This window comes from Pituophis catenifer, unplaced genomic scaffold (genome assembly GCF_029215685.1).
Source record: "Pituophis catenifer annectens isolate HBS135680 unplaced genomic scaffold, rPitCat1.0.hap2 SCAF_2, whole genome shotgun sequence".
NCBI classification, from domain to species: Eukaryota; Metazoa; Chordata; class Lepidosauria; order Squamata; family Colubridae; genus Pituophis; species Pituophis catenifer.
The window spans coordinates 93,624,356-93,648,778 of NW_027256882.1; positions in this window are offsets into that span (position 1 = coordinate 93,624,356).

Sequence of the window (24,423 nt, forward strand, 5' to 3'; positions counted from 1 at the left end):
TAAAGTACAGTTAACTAACATTGTAGTGTAGCAATTATGAAGTTCTGAAGAAAGTAATATTTTTATTTCACTCCAATAAGATTACACAATTTCTTTTTAAAAAAAGAAAACTGAGAAATAAATAATGTAATATGAATTTGACAGAACAATCCTTCTTTGAAGAGTTCTGACTGATGTAGACCTTGTCCACTTCTGGTAGCAGATGAGGACTAACTATTGAGGCAAAATATGACTGTTATGAGTAGATATTTTCCTATTTATGGCTAAACTGTTGTGCTGAATTATTTTAATATTTGTACCCAAGAGACCTTGTAGAAATCTACTGCTACGAGTCAGCTAGAAACAATTGTGAGTATACCCTTTGCCATGAGAACACAGTTTTTTTTTTAAAGATGCATATTATAGACATTTTGTTCTAGCAGGGAAAATAAAACAAACATCAGTTCTCAGTTGAATGAAAGGTTTATTAGGAAATAACATTATAAGAGGGCGTGCAAATTTTCAATTTCTCCAGTACCAATCTTCAGAGTATCAGGAAAGATAAATAAACAATACATATTCATGCTGTGACTGAATTACTCTAACAATTGCTTAGAAATGAGATTTCAGGGACTCAGATAGATAATACTATGAGATTTGAGAGTGTACTCCCAGCAGTTGGGTACTAAAAATCACACAATCACAAATGATCACTTTACCTCCAGTTTGTACAAAATGATTGTGGTTTTTTTTTTAAGTTAGGAACTGGACAACCATAGTAACTGAATGTGGTGAAGGCTGGTTCAGACATATGTTTTGTTTTCAAAAGTAACAATGAGACAGCCTATGTCCAGAAATGTCTCTTCTGAAAGAGTTGAACAGCCATTCTTCCACTCTCAGTCAAGGCCCCTTGGAGAGAGAGAGAGAGAGAGAGAGAGAGAGAGAGAGAGAGAGAGATTCTTTCTTACATACCTCAGTTTTGATATTTGCAAAAAGATGAGGTATAATTGCAGCAAATAAAGTATTAAAAGAAGCTGCATTGTAAACAGACTGTTGACACCATTGTTGTAGGTGTATTATTGCTTAGTCTCTTGAGGTAAGATGGCCTTCTCTGAAACTTAGATAATGTCCAAAACTTTGTAATTGAAGCTAGGCTAGGAGGAGGTAAAGGAATACTAATGAGTAGTTCATGTCATGTAGGCCTACATCACATCTAACTTCTCTCCCTGCCTGCAATTTCCTGATCTTTTGAAAGCTCTGTTACCATCAAAAGGAAGCTCTGGCCTCATCACCTTTTCATTTGCGCATAAACAGTTGACACAATATGGTGTCTATCTTTTCTATGATTCGGTGGTTGGGAAAATCATTAGCTTACTTTGTGAATCCTGAGAATAGGAAAAAATGCATTATTCAATGCTTTTCATTCAAGTTTCTTCCCCCCCTCCTTTCCCTCACTGAGCAGATGTTTATTTTAAAGTATGAAAGGAAAGATATTACAAAAGCTGACCTCTCTCCTTCTAATCTAGCTGTCCTAAAATTATAATATTTCAAGGAAGCCTTTTGCAGTGTAATTCAGGAATGATGAGGGTTTTTTTTTTCCTTTTCATATATCTAACAAAATATTTGGCACTGAACCCATCAACATGACAAAAAGTATATGAAGTACCTGATACTATATGTGTATGGTGAGGTGAGTCATCCACTGCATTACAGGATTGGGTATCACTGCTGTTCTTTAACTAGAGTTCTAAACAAAATTACAATGGGTTTTAAGCAGCAGCTGCTCAACTACATACATTGTAGCCAGCTCTACATATGCAATGTCTAAGAAACATCATGGTGTAATGGAAGTCCTTGTCATATGAGGAAATGTTTGGCTTCTAGATATAGTGTAATTGAGCAGTGGCTTTATTACTTGTAAAAATCTATGGGTGCAAAGATGTATTTTTTATAATAGCATTATGACATTATTATATGTGTAATATTCTTGGCTAAATCTGCTACACTGCAATCTGCTACAAATCATGCCCACATGATTTCATGTTCTCTTGATTTTGTCATAGGACTCCAGCATCAGCAGGGGCATGGTGGCTCACGGGGTTTGAACACTGGGCTGACAATTTGCAAGCCCGTGTTTGAGACCCAGGTGCTACTGCGCGAAGGGGTAAGCTCCTATCATTTGCTCCAACTCTTGATGACCTTGCAAACACAAGTATATAAATAGGTACCACTTCAGTGGGTTTATTAATGGGGACATGAAAGAAGCTCCCAACTAGGCATCCCCCAGGCAATGGTGATGTCATCAGCTGATTTTTTTTCCCACAACGGAAGCACCTCAATGCTTTCGACACAGAAAAAAAATTCACCAGATCCTGGCCACTTCAAAACACATCTTTTTTACAGCAAACCAGGGTACTGTAGTTTAATATTGATTTACTAAAGCAGACTTAGTAACTGAGATGTCATTTAACACATTGGGTTTTCAGAACCCATGCTATTCGTAAGAAGAAGGAGAGCCAGTGTTTGAGCTCACTATTAATTCCTAAACCAAGATTTAGGAAAACAAGATCTGAAAGAAACAGCTATTGTTTCTTTGGATAAAAACATATTGACATCACTCTTATTCATCTTGTTGATTGAGATCCATAATTAGCAACATATAGCATCAGAATAGCAACAGAAGCACTTGACATGGGACCTTTCTCCTGGGATCAATTAGTTCTCTCTTTTGGAACAAAGAGAAGGGAGGAGGGAGGGAGGGAGGGAGGGAGGGAGGGAGGGAGGGAAGGAAGGAAGGAAGGAAGGAAGGAAGGAAGGAAGGAAGGAAGGAAGGAAGGAAGGAGAGACTTTGCATTGGCTTCATTCCAATAAAAGTCTCTTTGATAGCTATGCTGTACTGGCTTAAATTTTAGTGAAATGAAAGTTTTACAGTCCCAAAGGTGCTTTTTTTTCAAGAGGCAACTGGACTTTTTGGTTTTTCTTTGAAGACATTTCACTTCTGATCCAAGAAGCTTCTTCAGCTCCGACTGGATGGTGGGGAATAGTCAAAGCTGAAGAAGCTTCTTGGATGAGAATTGAAATGTCTTCAAAGAAAAACCAGAAAGTCCAGTTGCCTCTTGAAAAAAGCATCTTTGGGACAACCATGAGAAGGATGACTGAAAATCTCCACAGAAAGATTTACAGGTATGCTTAGGTAATTAAAGACAGAAGTACCAAAAGAATTTAATCCATGGCTGAGAACATGCTCGGAGAGCAGCAAAAGTTTTATATTGCCATATTTTACATCCTTTAGAATTTCTGAGCAAAACCACTATGATGTAACATGCTCAAAATAAGTGCTCAGAGATATTGCCCATCTAATTACACCTCTAATGTAATATATATCCCTGTTACTTATTTCTCAGCAGGCTCACATTAAGTTGATATTTCAACTTCTCCATACTCTTTCTCTTCTCATACTTAAATTCACAATGAGAACAGCATATTTTAAGTGGCATAATCTCTTTTCTTTGAAAACAATAATTATTGCCATAGAACATCCAGAATTTTCAAAGCAATCTCTGATAGTACTGCTGATAGACTAATTCATTCAGGTTGTGAAACATAATGGGTCTTTTTTTAAAAAAATCCATTTTTATTTCCCCTAGTGAAAAACTAAAGAACTGCTTCTATTTAGCAGGAATACTACAAAATAGGGAAGATTCATTCCCTTTACAATGCTAGACTTTTGTTATTCTCCAAATTCTTCTTCCCCATCCCCAAAGTGTTTTGATCTTATATTGCAGATACAAGATGGAAGCTGCTGAAGGATAGGAGAAGTAACATTGATAGTTAATAAGCAACTTCTAAGGATTTGCTGCTGCTTAGAAGCAGGCTTCAACTAATACTATGGTGACTAGAGCAAGATTAATCACAAGAACTCTGCATGCCACATCACAAGATGGCTTGCTTTCACATAATGGAAACATGGCCCTCAGATGTAAAATTCTATTGGGTTGTTACTTCAGAAGGACTCATCTCCCAACTCTCATGAATCTGCATTTCAAACAAAGAGTTAGATATTGCTCCCAGTAAAGTAAACAAAATGGGTATCATGAATTATACTAAATATCAAATGTCTCTGGAAGGAAGGCCAGCCCTATATCAGCTCAATAAAAAAATAAATGTTGAAATAATTGTAATAAAGATTCTGTAGCATCAAAATGTACTGTAAGTTTAGCTTTTTATTGTAGTTGTAGTGTTTATATTTCATATTCCTATAATTATTACTGTACTTTATTATATATCTTGTATTTTTATGTACACTGAGAGCATATGCACCGAAGACAAATTTCTTGTGTGTCTAATCACATTTGGCCAATAAAGAATTCTCTTCTCTTCTCTTCTCTTCTCTTCTCTTCTCTTCTCTTCTCTTCTCTTCTCTTCTCTTCTCTTCTCTTCTCTTCTATTCTATTTTATTCTATTCTATTTTTCTATATATGAAAAGCGATCTAGAGTCCAGATGGATTGAAGCAGCATACACCTTAATTTAATACTTAGTTGTATCCCCCTTTGTTATTTTTACAAATAAGTCAAGGCAGCCAACATTTCCAGCACACCTTCCTCTTCCTATTTTCCCTACAACAGTGAAGCGGGTTGGGCTGAGAGAGAAAGTGTTGGCCCAAAGGCACCTAGCTAGCTTTCATAGCTAAGATAGAAGATGAACTCGCAGTGTCTCACTTTCTAGCCTGGTGCCTTAACACTAGACCAAATTGGCATTTCATAGAAAGAAGCAAAAAAAAAAAAAAGAATAAACAAGAAGAAATTAGTCCACAGGATATCTTACATATGATTTATATAATCCCTACAAAGCAACTGCTACTTCATATCACTGAATGAAAAGACCTTAGCATGAAAAAGCTACTAATTGCTAAACATCTACCTTAAAATTAACTTGAAAAACTTCTAAAGTTTGTGTCCAGAATATGTCCACTGCCTTTATCAAGTGAGATAATTAAAAAAAATTGTAAATACAAATAAGATAAATAAATAGATAGACAGAGCCTATGGGAGAGGCTGTTCCATAGGGAAACCACCAGGACAGAGAAGACATACTTTAGGTACTGCAAGATAAAACTATTTTGTAGTGATGGGATTCAAAAATTTTACTACAGGTTCTATGGAGGTAGCTTGGTCGGTGTGGCATGGCATGGCTTGGTGGGCGTGGCAGGGGAAGGATACTGTAAAATCTCCATTCCCATCCCACTCCAGGGGAAAGTTACTGTAAAATCCCCATTCCCTCCTGATCAGCTGGGACACAGGAGGCAGAGAATAGATGGGGGCAGAGTCAGTCAGAGGTGATACTTACCAGTTCTCTGAACTTCTCAAAATTTCCACTACCGGTTCTCCAGAACCGGTAGCAGAACCTGGTCAGAACCTGCTGAATACCACCTCTGATTTTGCAGAAGGGAACTAGAGGCAACCCTGCATTACTGCATCTGGTAGAACAGATGGAAAGCAATGTAGACAGGCAGTGCCTGAAGCATTTTGAACTGGATCTGGAAACCTACTGAGAGTCTGGTGGTGTTACTTGTTTGTACAGCTGTGTTTCTTGGATGTTCTGCAGCATTCTAGGCCAGCTGCAATTTTTGATTGCTCTTCAAGGGCCACACCCTATAAAGCACATTGCAATAGGTCAAATGGGAAGTGACTATTAGATTGTGCCATCTTTTCAAGAGATAACCCTGGAACTACTGGAGTACTTCAATGCATAACAGCAGCTCTATCTTGCTTTACTTCAATTTTACCTTCATTAATCCCATCAGTCTAACCTCTAGGTACATGGACAGGATATATTTTGGTAGGCTTGAGCTGAAGCTTGTTCTTCCCCATTCAGGCACTCACAGACTCCAAGTACTCTGACAGAATCTCAACAGCTTCCCTAGGACAGCCAGGGACAAAGATAAATAATAAAGGATCATCAAGAACCTTGGTGGCGCAGCAGACTAAAGTGCTGTTAAATAGCACCAGCTGCCTGCAATTACTGCAAGTTCAAATCTCACCAGGCTCAAGGTTGACTCAGCCTTCCATCCTTTCGAGGTAGGTAAAATGAGGACCCGGTTTGTGGGGGCAATAAGTTGACTTTATATAAAAAAGAACACCGCTTAAGGGGGGCCGAAAGCCCTACTAAGCAGGTATATACAAAAGTATGAAGGCTATTGCTTAACGCATTGTAAGCCACCCTGAGTCTCTGGAGAAAGGGTGGCATATAAATCGAAACAATCATCATCATCATCATTATACTGATGATACTGTACCCCATGCTGATGGAGGACTTCTTCCTGCATAAGAGAGAGAGTGAAGAGAGAATAGAGACCTGAGTCAGCAGAAATTTAGAACTAGAATGTTCCCCCAACACCAACTGGAGGAAAGAAGCAAACAGTTGCAAAATAGTACCTCCCCATTCTTAACTCTTATGCTGGCTCAGAACACCGTGGATGATGATTTGAAAACCCCTGATAAAACAAAGAGATTCAAGATGGCTACACTATCCTAAATATGCCAAAGATCATCCAGCAGTGTGATCAAGGCAATCTCAGTACTATGACACAGTCTGAAATCTGACTGAAAGGGTTTATTGAATTCCATAACAAAGTGAATATATTATATTGTATTACATTATGCTGATTGTACATTATTATGCATCATATGTATTTTAAAAATGTCAGATTGTATTAACTTTCAAATTTAGATGGCTGCAAAGGTAGGTCTTCCTTGTGGCAGGGTTGTAGGGTTGCCAACACCAATTTTGGAAATAAAATGATACATTGAATCAGATAAAAGACACGTGGATAATAGTACTGTACAGCAGAGGTCCCCAACAGAGCCGCACAGCTGGAGGTGAGCAGCAGGCAAGTGAGCAAAGCCGAAACCCTCCCCACCTCAGTCAGTGGAAAAATTGTCTTCCACGAAACCAAAAAGGGTTTAGATTATTCAGACTATAAAGGTTAGGATTGCTGGTGGTGAGATTTTATCTTTGCTTCAACAACCACTTACAAGTCTGAGTCTGAGCAACATAATCAACTGCTCTGAACCCTTCTGAATTATTCTCAGGAGGCATCTGTTCCAAGGAGTATCTGCTCTATCTCGTTCACCTCTTTCATTCTACCTTTGGTATTCCATCTGTTCCTTCTCTGAGGTTACTGAGGTTGTAAACAGAAGGGAATGGAATTAGCTCCTGAGCAGAAATACAGTATGAGCAAAAAGGTCAATTGCAGCTGCTAACTTTTCATAGGGCCTGTCAGAGAGACAGTGTGCAAGCAACGATTAAAGCTGTGGCACTACTTTCCACAAAAAAAATGCAAGAAAAATCACATAACATGTATTTATTCCTATGAACAAAACTGAAAACTTGGACAAGGCAGACTTTACAGACTTCTTTCAATCTAACCATTAAAATAATTAATACTTTTCTACAATGAGTTCTCTTTAATTTTTACAAATCAGATTTACATCTATTTGGGTAATTTAAGACAATTTAACACTAGTCCAATATCTGCAAATAACTCATCTTCTCCTTTCATATTTGCATCAGAGAATAAGATTTGGAATTACAGGTAGTCCTTACCTAACAACCATTTGTTTAGTGGAACCATTTTTATGGTTTTATGGTTCCAATAAAGGAACCATATACCATTTGTTCATTGACTGTTCCAAATTACAGTAGTACTGAACCAATTGTACTTATGCCTGGTCTCTAGAGTTATGGCCATTATATGTCATCAAAATTCCTCACTTGCCAGTCTCTTCACACTTTTAATTGCAGGAGTGCTTCAATTCTCCCATCTCTGCCCTTTTGGCTATGCTTCACAGTGGCACACCTCAGCAGAGACAGCACTACAGATGCCTTCAGGAGTATCAGCTGCCTGCCCCTACCCCATGCCCTCTGATTGCCACTGAAGAGTGGTGCCTCAACCCCCATGCCATGGTCAGGTGCCCCAGTACCCTAGGACAAAGCCTCCATCATACCTGTCACCTTGCACTTCACAAGTTCTGCTGCACCTAGTGTCAAACCTTGGGGTTTGCCTTACCAGGGGGAAGGATGGTCCTGGTAGTGGGGGAAAGTTTGTGATGCCGGAGGCTGCAGCCACACACCAGAGAAACCCTGTTGGAGCGCCAATCATCTGTGGCAGGAAGGCAGCCAGCGCAAGCCTCCATTGGAGCACCAATCAGCTGTGTGACTGAGAGACAGCTGATGGTCAGTTGTACAACCGGGCTGCCCGACGATCAGCTGTACAGCCACACAGAGCCGGGTGAGTGACTTCCAAGCAAGGCCTGTGCTGGTGGGGTGTGTGGCTTGCCTATATAACCGCACTGGGTGGTGGAGGCTAATTCCGGATTGCATCTGTTTTATGACCAGTGCTTTTTGGAGCTCATTTGTGTGCCTGAGTCCAGCTTAATAAACCCAGTTATCACCTGCTCACATGCCTGGGATTGTTACTACTGGAGTAGGTCCAGAGCTCAGACCGTTTGAGACCTAGCTAATGTTACCCTCTTCCTCCTGCTGCTGATGAGGTATGCCCAGTCTGGCCCAATGTGAGAAGCCTACTGGCCATGTCAGGCCTGTTTCTAAGTAGTGCATGCTTTGCTCCAAATAGGGCACACTGTTCTTACAAAATCTGTGAGGCTCTAAAGCCTCCAGAAAAGACTGGCATGGACCTGAGAAGTGCAGGGCAATAGGGACTGTTGGGGCTTTGTGATGTGATAATGGAGGGCTAATCCCAGTATGGGGCTAGCTAGCACAAGCAGTGCCGGGGCCTAGAGAAATAAAGGCCTGGAAATGATGACAGTTGTCTGAAACTGCTGAAGGTCCTATACCTCTACTTCAATCCCAGCAAAGGACTGGGAGATAGGCATGTGGGTGGAGTTGACAAGGAGGCAGAAGAGGTAGTTCCTTACTTTAATAAGGCTTGGGACTAGGAAGGACCAAGCTGGGAAAGGCTTGGATCAGGTAGGTTATTGCCCAACAACTGGTAGGATTTGGTTAAAGATGGCAATGGGGACTTCTGGGATTGCTCTCACTAACTGATGTATCACATGACATTGCACTTTATAAGTGGATCACTTTGCAACATAAATCCATATCCCAATTACCATTGTAATTCAAGGATTATCTGTAGCTCAATCACTGAACTGAAGATATGAACAATTGTATTTTGTTATATCTATCCTTTGACCACTTTGACACATAATCCTCCAAAGTGTTGTTTAAGAAGATCCCAAGCAAGAATATACATTAATACTAGGACAATCATCATTATCATCATCATCATCAGTTTTCAGGAGAATAGCTGACTCAGTATAAAACAGTTCCTGCAAGTTAAATATAACTTTTTTCTGTATTTAAATCGAATGTGCCCTCACATTTTTCCTTCAAAGAGGAAAAGAAGCATGACACTGTTGCAAATTTTGGAAGCTATGAGAAGCAATGACTTCTCATAGATACGTAGATAACTACTCACAGCCTCTCACATTTTGTCAGATTTTCATCCATGTCCCTTAATTCTTTCAATGATGTTCTAATATTCAACCACAATTTTTCAAAGTATCTGTTGAATTCACTTCAGAAACGAACCATCACTCACTACCCAAATTAAGAAGCAGTCATAACGTCTTCACAATCTTTTTCTCAAGAGACCATTCTCTTTTCTCTGGTGCTCCCATATTTCATTTTTCATTTATTAACAACGGCATGAAATGCTTAGCATATGAGCTCTCAGTTCAAAGCCGAAGGAGCTTTGGGAAGGGAAGGGAATTAAGGGGGGGGGGAGGAAACTATCACATTTGAATACAACGTGTCTATAATTGGAAAGAATCACAGGGCATCAAAGGGAAAATATCAAGCAACAGAATAAAAAAGGCTGAATGGGGGGGGGGGGCAAGGGAGAACAGAATTTAACCACAGGAACTGAAATCAATGTGATGCATTACAGTGCATCGGAGAAATACTGCCATTATTATTGAAGGAACTGGAAAAATTGATAGATAGAGGTTATAATTGGTAGGTGCTTAAAACCACAATAAATGTTCAGTTGGAATGCAGCCATACTGGATCCTGAAACAATGTGACAAAAAATCTCTCTAATTATACACTGATAATATCTTGAACTAGGAGTGACTGACTAGGAAAATGGAGAATGGGGTCTCCCGTAAATAAAGGGTAATGTCAAGGAAATGAGAAAGAGGCAGAGACAAGAGAAAGAAGACTCTTTCTTAAAATAAAAGCAGTTTTCTTCTTTGATGTGTGCATTCACCCAAATATACTACTAGTAGTTTGCCTTTCAAAATGAGTTCAAAAAGATGCTGTTGGAAAGATCCAGATCCAAAAGCTGACCAGAATTGGAAACAAGCACACAGTTTCTGCTACTTAATAGGAAGAATTCTGATTTACCTTTTTAATATATATTTTGCATCACATTTGAGAACTCTTCACTTAGTACAATGAGAAAAACCAAAATTGCAGGAGTGGTACATCCCTGTGGTTCTTTACAAGATACTGAAAAGTGGGCTTTTGGGGATACTAACGGCAAGCAGAAGACAGCTCCTCTTTTGCTGAGCCAATAACCATGGCAAAAAAGAGGAGCAGGTGAATGGATCAGCTCCTTGAAACTCCCATCTGCATCAAGGACAGGACAGGACAGGACAGGACAGGACAGGACAGGACAGGACAGGACAGGACTGGACTGGACTGGACTGGACTGGACTGGACTGGACTAGATGGAAGGGAGGGACTTGGAGGTCTTCTAATTCAACCCCCTGCTCAGCCCACAAATCTTATAATATTTCAGGCAAATGGTTGTCCAATCTCTTCTTAAAAACTTCCAGTGTTGGAGCATTCACAACTTCTGGAGGCAAGTTGTTCCACTGATTCATTGTTCTAACTGTCAGGAAATTTCTCCTTAGTTCTAGATTGCTTCTCCCCTTGATTAGTTTCCACCCATTACTTCTTGTTCTGCCCTCAGGTGCTTTGGAGAATAGCCTGACTCCCTCTTCTTTGTGGGTTTCTTCCATACAGAATCTTGTGAAGAGATTGTAAAATAGCAATCTCCAGGATTTGGGAACTCTGGGAACTGGAAGGGAAATCATATGGACTAAACTATAGTTTGGTGGCTTCCGAGGGACACTGGGTTCATTTTTGTCCTCTCTTAATTACTTTAAGAAGCTGACTTTTATTGACTTTTTAGATTGACTTTAAAAACCTTCTAGAGAGCAAGTTTTATTATGCCTAGATAATCTGCTTCTACCCTGGATGAAAAAAGTTATATGTAAGTTTAAGGATTAAGAAGAAAAATAATATTTTTTGAGTAACAGCAAAGGGGGGGGATTAGAATGTTGCTTTTGGAAAATTAGGGGACTAAATCAACTTGAAGGGGTGCCTAACACTTTATTCAAAAATGCATGAAGTTTTTGAAATTAATTGTAAAAAAATCTTCCCATGGAAGAGTTTTGTTGATTGAAAAATAAACAGGTGATAACAAGAGACCTGAAGGTTGTCTAAAAGAAATCACAGAGAACTAACAAGTGTTGTGCAGGTGCCAGTGGGGCTTCCTGGATTTGAGTTTTCTGACTGATAAATGAGGGAGATCGGCATGCGGTAGGAGTGAGTTGCCCATAATTTTCTGTATTCTCTTACTAGGGCATATTGCCTTCGTAAAGCTAGCAGTGCTCAGAACAGGAAGCCAGCAAGTTGGAGTGGTTTTAATACATCCATTTATAATCCTCATGGTGTCGTTGAATCTGATTCCAACTTCCTACTAGAGTAGGAAGTTAGGACCCACCCCTTTCCTAGAAGAATGAAATATTTTAGGAAATATTAAAAAGGCAGAATATTATGTTTCCCTGTATGAGAAATGGAGAAGCATGTTTTAAAGACAAAGCAGCTCCCGCCTTCCTCCCCCCCCCAGGGGTGAAATGCTCCCGGTTCGGAGTGGATCGGGCGATCCTGTAGCTCCTGTAGATGATGGCTGGAGTTTGGAGAACCAGTGGCGATGGCAGCTGGAGGCTTCCCCCACCCGCCTTAGCCTCTGCAGCCCACTGGCCCCTCTTGCCCTTATCTTTCTGAGTGCAGCGCTTCTGCTTGTTGGGCCACTTCCCTGCAGTGCTTCTGCTGGTGCCACTACGCAAGCCTCCCATGAGGAAAAAGAGGGAAAAAGCAAAGCAGCTGGCTGCAGAGCTCCCAGCTTCAGGAAGTGGCCCAACAGGCAGAAGCGGCATGTCCAGAAAGAGACTCTGGCCTTGCCCCACCCTCTCACCACCTGCTCTCCCTTCGCTTTGGGTCGGGGGCTGAGGCCCAGAGACGTGCCATTCACTGAAGCCCCGGAGCTGCCGCCTGCTCACCGCCTGCCTCAACCGGGTCGGGGAATGCACCATTCCCCGACTCCAGCCTTGCCGCGGAGCCACCACTTGTCCTTCGCCATGCAGCGTGTCCTACTTCTTACCTTTCTCCCACAACTGTCTGCCAGGGAAGGCAAGCGCCCGGAATGAAAGTTACCGGAGCTGCTCTCCTTGAATGTGCTGCCATCGCCGCCCTGGTCCACGTGCCGGCTGCACAAGCGCACATCCAACCTGGCGCTGATGAATGAATGAATGAAATAAACTGTGTGCGCTGTGACTTGGGGAAAGGGGTCTTGTGATTGAGTGGCATGGCTGTGAGTGACATTGAGTTGGCCCCACCCACTTAGTCACAGGACACCCCCCCACCAAGCCATGCCCACAGAACCGGTAGGGAAAAATTTTAGATTTCCACCTCTGTGCCCCCCCCCCCACCCTTTGTCAATGGACCATCATCTGCAACACAATAAGACCCATCTAGCAACAGAAACTAACACAATAGGACACATCTAGCAACAGAATCTCATCACATGGCACCTGGGAAGATTACATCAGCCAGCGAGGCTAGCTAAGACCTGGGAGTCTGACAACCAATCAGGATACTCTTTCAGGGTCCCAGGAAGTTCAAAGCCAGAGAGGGCATAAAACCCGGGGACTCGCTGCATCTCGGCCCTTTTCTGTTCAGGAACTCAAACCATGTGATCCTGTCCACCATTAAACCATCTTTCCAAGCAGTCTCCATGTTTCCAGTGTCTTTTTCCCCACTTGAAGCTGAACCCAGAAGGATATTTCTTCTTATACTAGTAGGCAGCTATAAAGCCATATAAAGGTAAATGTAAAGGTTCCCCTTGCACATATGTGCTAGTCGTTCCTGACTCTAGGGGGCGGTGCTCATCTCCGTTTCAAAGCCGAAGAGTCAGCTGTCTGAAGACGTCTCTGTGGTCATGTATCCGGCATGACTAAACACCAAGGGCACACAGAACGCTGTTACCTTCCCACCAAAGGTGGTCCCTTTTTTTCTACATGCATTTTTATGTGCTTTCGAACTGCTAAGTTGTCAGAAGCTGGGACAAGTAACGGGAGCTCACCCTGTTACACAGCACTAGGATTCGAACTACTGAACAGCCAACCTTTCGATCAACAAGCTCAGCGTCTTAGCCACTGAGCCACCACGTCCCCGATATTAAGCCATATAGTGGCACAGTATTCTGCTGCAGAGACCAATCCTAGTGCTGTTGACCTCAGAGTGGCAGCTGAAGCTCCCCATTTAGTTCCACATAATTTCTGGAGTATGTTTTTCCTAGTATTGATTTTTGCTGCCAAATTCTCTGTCTTAATTACATTTTTAAAAATTTATATTTTTATTTTTTTGAGGGCTGCATTATTAGCTGTCCCAGTCCTCATGCTGGGTTTAAAAGATGACAGATCAAGAGTTGCAGAAATGCCATTTTTAAATCCTACAAATTGCCTTGAGAGATGTATAGACATAAAAGGCGGATACAAATATAATAAAGACGTAAATAACATAGATATTCAGTTCACTCAGTGGTAAACTTCTGTGATGTTTGCAGGGGTCTCTCATTTTCAGCTCAGCTGACTTTTGGTCTCTGCAAGGCAAGCCACCAAATAGTCTTAACTGAAAAAAGTTCTTCCTCAGTTATGAAAATGGCCCCTGTGGATTTTTCTTTCTTTTTAGAGATAAGAATTAAAATGGAACAAATTAATAGATAAGTAGGGAGGAGAAGGAAAAATGTAGAGGTACTGACTGCTGATGGCTAAAATGGATTTTTCCTTCCATTTTAAGGCTTTCCTTTAAAGCCTTAAAATAAAATCTCTTAAAATATTCGTCACCCAGTAATTATGTATAAATGTTGCAATTACTTTTCTCAAAGCAGCTAAGTGGCAGGTGGGAAAAAACTGAAACCCACTTAGGCAAAACAAGTGCAAAAGATCTATCTACAAATCAGTTGAAATTACCATCAGCAACTTTCTTTAAGTCTGAACATCCAGAAAATAAAAATCATTTTAGAAATTCCTTGATTTACTTGCCTCGCCCCCACCTCCCGCCCCAACATATACCATTAGACACCAGTTTCAAATCAAGAAAGATGATAAAGGTCAATCTAAATATAGGATTAGCAAAATCATGTTTTAATTTGCTGGCTCTACAGATGGGAATTTGGATTTTTTTTCCCTGACTTCTATAATATGGTTAGACATTTGTAAATTAATGTTTGTCGCATAGGGAATAGGGAAATTACACACACACACACAGAGAGAGAGAGAGGTGGGGGAGGGAGGAATTATTGCTGATTGTATTATCCTTCCTTCAGACAAATATTTATTATCTGAGCAAGGAATTCCACATTTGCCTCCTAGTTAACTTTAGCAAAATCCCCAAGAAGCCTAGAGTAATGTGAGGGCCTTCTTGAGAGAGCTGCTTGCTTCTGCCTTGCTGCTGTACAGTGACAAACTGCCATGAACTATTGGGGTGGTGGTGGTGATGAAGCGGGAAAAATGCTTAGGGTAAAATGAAAGTAAGTGCTGTATCTCCTCAAGATGCTGCCTTAAGGTCACCTTGCTGGACGATGGAGGGAGCTGCATACCAAACTACAGTTGGACTGACCGTTATGAAAACATCTTGCCTGAACCTGATTGGGGTGGGCAATGGGAGACAGCCAAGGGAGAGAAGAGTTGAACTTAGGGATTTTGGTGTGTGATTCTCAGTTCTGCCTTTGCATTGCTGCAATACACTTGATCACTAATAAAACTATGTCTTTCTCAACAAATAGAGCTAAGATAGTTTCTATTTAGAGGTTTAAGTTGTGGCAGGTCTGATAGCTGCTGAATGTTAGTGCAGATTTTTTAAAAAAATGTTTGGTAACTCAATTTGTGTAGCTCCTAATTTGTGAACTATTGAACACCTCATACCTGAATTGGTAACACACTGTTTCTTAAACTTGGCAATTTTAAGTAAGATGTGTGGACTCCCAGAATTCACCGGCCAACATGTGTGGAGTCCAAGTCCAGACATCTTAAAGTTGTCAAGTTTGAAAAACACAGATATAGTAAGTTTGGAAGGATATTGAGCCAAGGACAGCCTTCAGGTGCGAAAAAATCTATTTCTTATGTTTTCAGAGGTCCCTATTGGGGATGTTAGAACTATATGGCCAGTGGATCCTGATGAGTTTTCCACAACCATTATAGAGTAAATTGGGCATGTTCTGTCATGCTCTAAAACGTGCCACTGGCAATGTCTGAACATGACCTTAAGGAGAGAAAAATATTCATCGAACATGAATTGTTTTAACTGAGCCCTTTCCAAATTAAGCAGGTGTGCCTCACATGTCATCTCTAATTAGGTTTCTATAATAGTTATGCTTCAAGGATGATCTGATTCATGCTCATATCTGTTACAGTATTTCATCTGAGCTGAAAGGTCAGTAATTTTTTATTAAAATGTTGGCTCTTAAAATAAATTACTGCCCTCTTTAGTGACTGTTCTGAGAAGAAGTTGAGATGCTTTTTCATTTAGGGAGATCCATGCAAGTTGAAATCTGATCCAGGTAATGCTCTCACTCAGAACTGTCACTAATAATTATGGCATGCATTTGGGATGGAATGGTTATTCAGCACTGTGGCATCTCATTAGGGCCATGATGCCTCAATGGATGAGATAATGGCTGATGATTGACTGTGATAGTAATAGGCAATATGAAATACATGCTATTAGCATATATACACATTTTCAATTAGCTATTCAATAATTTTTTTTTAAATACAATGCAGTCTGAAGCTTCAGTGAGTGAATTACAGTACACTCATTGTGTACTGTAGGTGGTTTAAGCAGGTGATATCTACATATGTACAAGAGGGATAAAAATAGAAGTCAATATGTTAGTCACAACTATGCCATCAAAACCTCATCCATCTTCAAGTGCCCATGATACATATAAAAATGGGGCATTTTTTATCTCTCTCCAATATATGCCCCTTGTTATAATTATTGTTACATTGCTATTGTTGTTGCTACTCTCACATTTTACATGAGAGATGTTCCAGCTAAAAGAAATTCCACAGGAAGCACATGTTTAAATCATGCACAAATAACTAATAAAGTGATGATATGCTTGTGTACCTAGAAGGCAGGACAGCTCAAAGACATTAAGTTTTACTTTTGGACAAATTTGTGAGGATTGTACTGCAAGTTGCTATTTTGGACATTTTAGGAATGCCTGAAAGATCATGAAAGCTTCCATCAAAAAATTTCATTTGATGGTTGAAATCCCAATTGTTGATATATATACATGGTTATTGAAAGATCCTTCAAGAATAATTGGCATATACTGTTGGGTTATTTTATTATTTTTGGTTTGACAATATATCATTTCTATGTTGACCCATGCTACTTAATCTCTTTTCCTTAATCTGCAAATATATAAACATTGCCTACTTGATGTAGAAGACAATTCATATTTTTATCCACAGTGGATGTACAAAGGATTAATAGCTTCATGAAAAGCTATGCTGATGTTGACAAGCTATCCCCGCGGACACATCTTAACTGAATGATATTCAATAATGAATTTTATTTATTTTAGGGTTTTTTTTTTCTTCTTCCACTGATTGCATTTCACTTATGGCCCAACTCCTTCCTCTTTTTCAAAACCCTCTATGCTTGAAGACAAATATTTCTTGACCATCTTGATAAAAATTCAACTTCCCAATGGCAACTAGACATATTACTATGCAGTTCCAGACAGCAAAGTACATTTCTTAAATTTTAAATGACTTTATCCATGGTCACTGTTAACAATCATATTATTGAGCATTAGAATTCAGCACTGGATCAACAGCGGTTAATGAGATTTAATTTTGTCCAATACTGTCCTTCCAGATATGCTCTTGAACCTCAGTCATTCATTTTGATTCCCTGTGGCATTCATCCCAGTCCATTCATGTCTTTAGTAAGTCATACCTCCTCAGGCATATTCTTTCTTGTCCATGTTGAATGGACATATTAAATTCAGTAATTTTTGAGATAAAAATAAAAATATTTATTCAGCCTGTCTGAATTCATACAAAAAGAGTTTTAAGTGATTTGGGGCTCTTGGTCTGCAGGATCAGGAAATACAACTGTCATTTTTTAAAAAATATTTTAAATTCTGAATTAGAGGAATGCCAAACGATCCTTATGGTTCAAACTATCAATGAAAACTTGTCCCTTTTAGAAACTGGAATGACACAATAATTACTACTGTTTAAACAGCAGCAAGACCAATAAAAGGTATAACAGTGGTTTATGATCCAAGATAGCAAATTTTCAGTTATTTGAAAACCGCCAGTTTCCTAGCATGACTATTTTTGATTCTAAGATCACCATGATCAGATAGGCCAGCTAAATGCTAGCGATAAAGTGAAAGTGTTAATCTACCCCAGAAATGCAAAGCAGATTAGTATTGGAGCATTCATGAATAATAGCAGCTAATATCTGTCTGAATTTAGAAATTGCAGTAGACGCACTTCAATATTTTATCAGCTTACTGATAAAACATAGGTACTTCTGGTTATTTTCCAAGTTAATAGATAAAAGGAACTAAATAAAGCAGATAAAACTAGTCAGGAGAACTCCAGATGAGCCTACTAGAATATGTGTGTGATTGATTTGTGCTAGATTGTAAAGGTGAGTAATAATTTCCCATAATTTCCATTTTTTTCCTAGCATTTTCCCACAAATGCAGTCTTTTTTTTTCCTGATCAACAAAGTGTGAATCCATTAGGTATGACAAGAATTGACTGACTGACTGACTGACTTGTCACTCAAGCATGACATTGTGGGCTGATAGAGTGACTGTTCCAAAGCCACCAGTTGGCTTTATACCTAAAGCAGAACTAGAACTCACAGTCTTCTGGTTTATAGCCTGGTGACTTCACCACCACACTAAAGTGGCTCCCCAATTTCCCATAATTTACATAATGATGAAAAAACAAATATTTTTTCCCCAATGAGTTAAAAATGCAATCAGTACCTATGTTTGTACAATTAAATCAATTCATAAGTTTGGTTACTCTGAGTGCAGCCATAAACTCCTTCCATTAAGCAAATATCTGTGTTTTTTTAAAAAAAAATATGCATTTCAAATTCAGGATGGATATTATTTTCAGTAGAATTAACCATAAAAAATAGCTGTGTCCTGGCACTTTTTATCATCTCTGGTGATGAATATGTAAGGAAGGTAAGAATGATTGGAATCAAGTATCTATTTTAATTCAGAGAATTCTGAAACTGAACGTACAGCTGAAGCCAGAAGCTTTTATTTTAAGTGTAATGGACAGATAGAAAAAAAACTGTGGAACTTTGATATGACAACAGCAGCAAGGTTTCTCTACACAAGAGATGGAAGGACTCACTTATACCCACAATGGAATAATGGGTTGGGGAGATTAATGGAATTGGCAGATATGGCAAAATTGACTGCTTTGTTTAAAGAAAAAGCTTTATCTACAGTAGCTTCATTTCCACTTGGAAATCACTCTTGGATCTGTTGCTTGAAACTGAAGGAAATTAAATTTTAACCTTGAGTTTTGATTATTAGACTTGTTTATAATGATAGAAGTACTGTTTGTTATGCTTTATTCTAGCTCAAAGCCATATTGATTTTTAGGTTTTTATCAGCCTTGGAGTAAGTCAGTTTTTTCTATAGCTTTTCCCTCTTTTTGCCTGCACTCCCCAATTTTGCTTTTCCTCTACCCTTTCCACTTTCTTTCGCTCTATCTTTTTTTATTTTTATTTTTTATATTTATATTTTTTTTCTGAAATTTAATAAAGTTTTGGGAAAAGTAGAAATACAAAATACAAGTGATGTCTCAGTGCCTGGAGGCTGTGCGGATCTGGATGGGGAGGAACAGGCTCAAGCTCAACCCTTCCAAGACTGAGTGGCTGTGGCTCCCGGCATCCCGATATAGTCAGTTGACTCCATCACTGACTATTGGGGGCGAGTCCTTGGCCCCCACAGAAAGGGCTCGCAATCTGGGAGTCCTCCTGGATATGCAGCTATCCTTGGAGGAACATCTGACAACTGTAACCAGGGGGACCTTTTATCAGGTTCGCCTGATTCGCCAGTTGCGGCCCTTTCTTGATCGGGATTCCCGGTGTTGGTTATCACCTTTAAAGTGCTCCATGGCATAGGGCCTAGCTATCTTCGAGACCGCCTGCTGCTACCGACGACCTCCCAGCAACCCGTGCGCTCCCACAGAGAGGGCCTCCTCAGGGTGCCATCAGCCAAACAATGTAGGCTGGTGACCCCCAGGGGGAGAGCCTTCTCTGTGGGGGCACCTACCCTCTGGAATCAGCTGCCCCCAGAGATAAGGAGAATCCAAGACCTCGGTGCCTTCTGCCGTGCCCTTAAAATCCACTTTTTTCAGCAAGCCGGGCTGGCTTAGGAAGAAATTTTTTAAATTTTTAAATTTTTAAATGTTTAATTGGTTTGTGGTTTTTTAAATTTTGGGCCAAATTTATATAGATTTTAATTGTTTTTAATATTTGTATTTCATGTTTTTAATTCTGGCTGCGCACCGCCCTGAGTCCTCAGGGAGAAGGGCGGTATATAAATTGAAAATAAAATAAAAAATAAAAAAATAAAATCACTCTTCCTTGTTATACAGTTGTATAGTATACAATAAGAAACATTGGCAGAAAAAATTAACAACTAAGGATCAGGGCTGGACGTTCTCAGTATGGGAAGCAACAGGTTCAATAATAAAACGAACCAGTTGACTTTCCACAGAACAGCAAAGAAATGAAAGCCAAACTGAGATTCCGAAGTTTGATAATGAGCAAGTCCTTGCTTTTAAGCAGGCACTGAAACAATCCTAGGGCAGACTCAAGCACTCAATGGATTTGCAGGCAGAAAATCTTTTCAGGCTCTTAAATCAAAAGATACACTGTCCTACTCTATCCCCTGATTTGGAGATGCTCTAAGTTATAGCTGGAATTGGCAGCTGGGAATGGATAAAGCTCAGTTGGGAGTTTATGGTTAAATCTCAAGCATTAACTGCTCAACATACCAAGGTTTCTGTTGAAAGTAACTGCAGATTCATCCTGCTGACAAGCTGTCTGTGTAAGCTGTTGATAACAAGCATCCACACTGACCAAAAGAAACAAACTAAAAAAATATACTGTGCCTTGCATTGGGAGCTGCATTTTTTTAAAAAAGCAACTTGTGCTTTATAGGCAGAGTCTCATGCCACTTATGCAAAATACATATATAGAAATGTCTAAAGTATTTCTTATCAATAGTCTAACCCTGATGTTGTGGCAATTTTGTCTAAATAATAGCCTCAGGTGACATTATTGATTGGCCTCTATCTCATCGGTAATTTGATCATTATTTTAGAATAAAATCAGAACTAGCTTTAATAGCTTATTTGTTGAATTTAGATACCGCCCATCTCATTCACAGAGTGGCTTCGGCAAGAATCAATTAATGATTCTTGATCTGTATTCATTTTTTTATATGGCATATGTATTCATGTTTGTAACAGAATTGGTCTTTGAACCTTTTCAAACTTGTTTTAAAATTATATTTAATAAAGAAAAATAAGTTTGCTACTTTCTGAATAACCTTCGATTCAGACTTATCCCTTCTGACTGGACAATCATTCTGATTCCAAGGAGCCCCATTAGCCAACCTTCTCCCAAAGGCCCTCCAGCACTTTCCAATAATTTCTGTAGTCAGCTCGGTTTTGCTCTTTACCTTGACTGCATGCTTCTTTGGCCTATCTGCACACATACCCAGCAGTCCTCTAGGGAAGAAGAGGGAAGGAAATACTAAAAAACTTTCTAGGTCAATTTTAGCACTGAAGCACTGAAATAGGCTGTTAGGATATGGTATAAACCTAACAAATTGTCCAGGCAATATATGTGTTCTATCATTTTAAATGTATTCTGTAACTTTAAATGTAATGCTGAGTAATTGTACTGTTGAGTCATTGTAATGACTAATGACTGCTGCCTGAATGCTGGCTGCAATTATCATAATTGTACTGTTGAGTCATTGCACTGCTGACTTCACTTATCTTAAGTGGATAATTACTAGTGTAAACTGTATATAAGAAGAAAGCCAAGCTATAGTCATTGTTGGACTTGCTCTCATCATTGCTTAACTTGCAGCTTGACTTGCTGATTGGAACTGTTACTGTCGTGTGTGAAGACATGGATGGATATGCTACCATTGTGATTTGTTACCAGCGTTGAATTGCTGTTTGTCTGGTAAGAAGATATCTGTAACTTCGGACTGATTTGAATGGCTGAAGACTTGGATTGATTAAAAGATTATGCAATTGTTTTTCACTACAAAGTAAAAGCTTTGTTAAACCAGTTTGTATGTATTGTATTCATTGCTCTCAGTACCGTTTCTCTGTGCACTTACTCTGCTGGTTGGTAACACAACAATATCCTTAACATAGGCCATCCTGTTTCTCCCAGTTTGGCTGAAAGTAGTCAGAGATATTAGACAGAGATCAAGAAGCGTATTGCATTAGTGTGATCACTATGCAGACTAAACAAGGGTTGGTATAATGATTAGAATATTAGATTAGGATCAGGGTGACCAAGTTAAAGACCATCCTAGATGATGGAAATTCAGCAGGTGCATATAACCAGTAACTTAGACTTAGAATAACTTTATTATCACTTTAAATATACACTAATTGGCATACATTAAAATGAAATTTCATTGCATACGGCTCTCAAAGGGTCACCATCTCCAATATATACTACATAAACATGACAAAAATATAAATAAATAAATAAATAAATAAATAAATAAATAAATAAATATATATACCTACATACAGTATATTATATGACACAGAGAAACAAGACAGTCTACTTCGGATGTATACATGTACATGTTGAGAAAGATGAATCTTGTGAGTTTACCAGATGGATGGCATAGGGAATTGAAAAGATTAGATGGTAATATCACCGTTGCGTAGGGGATGCCTGTTTATGGGCTCCTTTCATGTTTCCATTAATTGCTCACTGAAGTGGTGCCTATTTATCACTCATGATTACTCACTTTCAAACTGCTTAGTAAGGAGGAGCTGGAGCAAATGATGGGAACTCACCCCATCACACAGCAGCACTCAGGTCTCCAACGTGGGCTTGCTCATTGTCAGCTCAGTGTTCTACTATGCTCCTAACTGCACTGAACCTTGGAAAAATATAATGATCTATGAAGTCCCATTTATTTGATTCATTTAGCTAATTCTGAAGTTGAATTATATATTGCTTGCAGCCTTCAAAAATAGCCCATTTCATCTTCCAATTGTGAATATATTAGGGCAGTGGTCAACCTATGGTCATGACTCCTGGGGGGCAGCAATGTTGTCAGAGGAGGTCTGTGAAGGCTTGTAGAAATATTATGATTTAAATCTTGAATTAAGTCTTGGGGGAGGGGTGTTCATGGCCATGGTCCGTGACTACAAAAGGTATTTAAAGGGTGTCTGTGATGAAGAAAAGGTTGAAAACCACTGTATTAGCGCATGGAGTATGTGAAACTCATTGCTTGAGCTTGTGGAGCTGCCTCAAGTCCACTCACTATACAATTGCTACAGCAATCTGCTTCATAGCGGTGTCTCAGGAAAGAAAAGCATTGTGTAATCAAGACCATCAAGATTGGTTGTTTCATTTCCTCTGCCTGCATCTGCCATATCAAATAGCTGCATTAATAACTTCCAGTGGTCTGCTATGTATGTGGAAAAGACATTTTGCCCAAAAATGGACAGAAATTGTTTTTTTTTCCATATGCATAGCAGACCGCTGAAAGTTATTAATGGAGTTATTTGATATGGCAGAAGAGCTATGATACAGGGCATCAAAGAACTGACCTAGAACAGGGCATCAAAGAACTGACCGACATATAGCAATCCTGTTCTCTCTCCCAATAAAGAACATCAGTCAGGAGTTATCTCACTGCTATATGCCATCTTAAAGCCAGCCTGAAATAGGTTCAGAAGTGCATGATCTGAAGTCTATGGTATTACCACCATCACCACCGCTCAAAAATTTTGAGTATGACTCCCAGAAATCTCTAAAAGTTCATATGATGATTTGTAATGTGACAGGAAGGAAATTCATTAATTATATTATTTTAATTGCAATCAAACATTAATAAAAATTGAAATCTATTTTTGTGTTTATCCTGGACTCACTATTCTGCCTTTATACTATTCAGCATAATTCTGGCATGCATTCAAATGCTAAATGTGTTTCTTGGCTTGGATAAATTCTGCTTTAGCCAAAATGCTTCTTCCAAGCATATTTATAATTGATCAACCACTAACTCTATCATTTTGCCCTGGAGAGGGATATTTGCAACTGGTTAATCAAAACTTCCAAATCCAGAGAGGTTGTATCATTATCTCTTTCAAAGTGCTGGTAACTATTTCCTTGCATCATCCAATTAAACATCTCTTGCTAGGGCTTAAGAGTCCTGATGGGCAAGCATCTAGAGAACAGGGAGCTGATGGAGCTGATCCCCACCAGCACATTTTCTACTTATTCAGTCCAGAGTGACTGTAAATGATCCCTAGACTCCAATCAGAAAATATGAATAATTTCACCCCTTAAGCAATTTGCACTTTCCAAATGTTGAAAATTGCCTATTCCTTATAACAGGCGAATGTTTTTACTAAGGATAGCATCTGATAGATTAGCACTATATGATAATATTTAGTCATTTAAGTTACTTATTTACCACCCTGTTGCAGAGATTTGCATCCCAAACCCAATTTAGTTCACATTATTTCTGAATAAATTAAATTTAGAACCACAGTTGACCCCAAGATGCTGCACTATGTCATAAATACATGCTTGCCAGTTGCCAAGTGGCTGAATTGTGTGACTGTAGGGATGCTGTGATGGTGGTAAATATGAAGACTAGTTGTAAGTCACTTTTTTTCACTGCCATTATAACTTTGAACAGTTGCTAAGCAAATGGAAGTCAAGGATTACCTGTATTCTCCAGGTATGTTTCAACAATAGTTAGTTGGCATGAATCAAATATATAC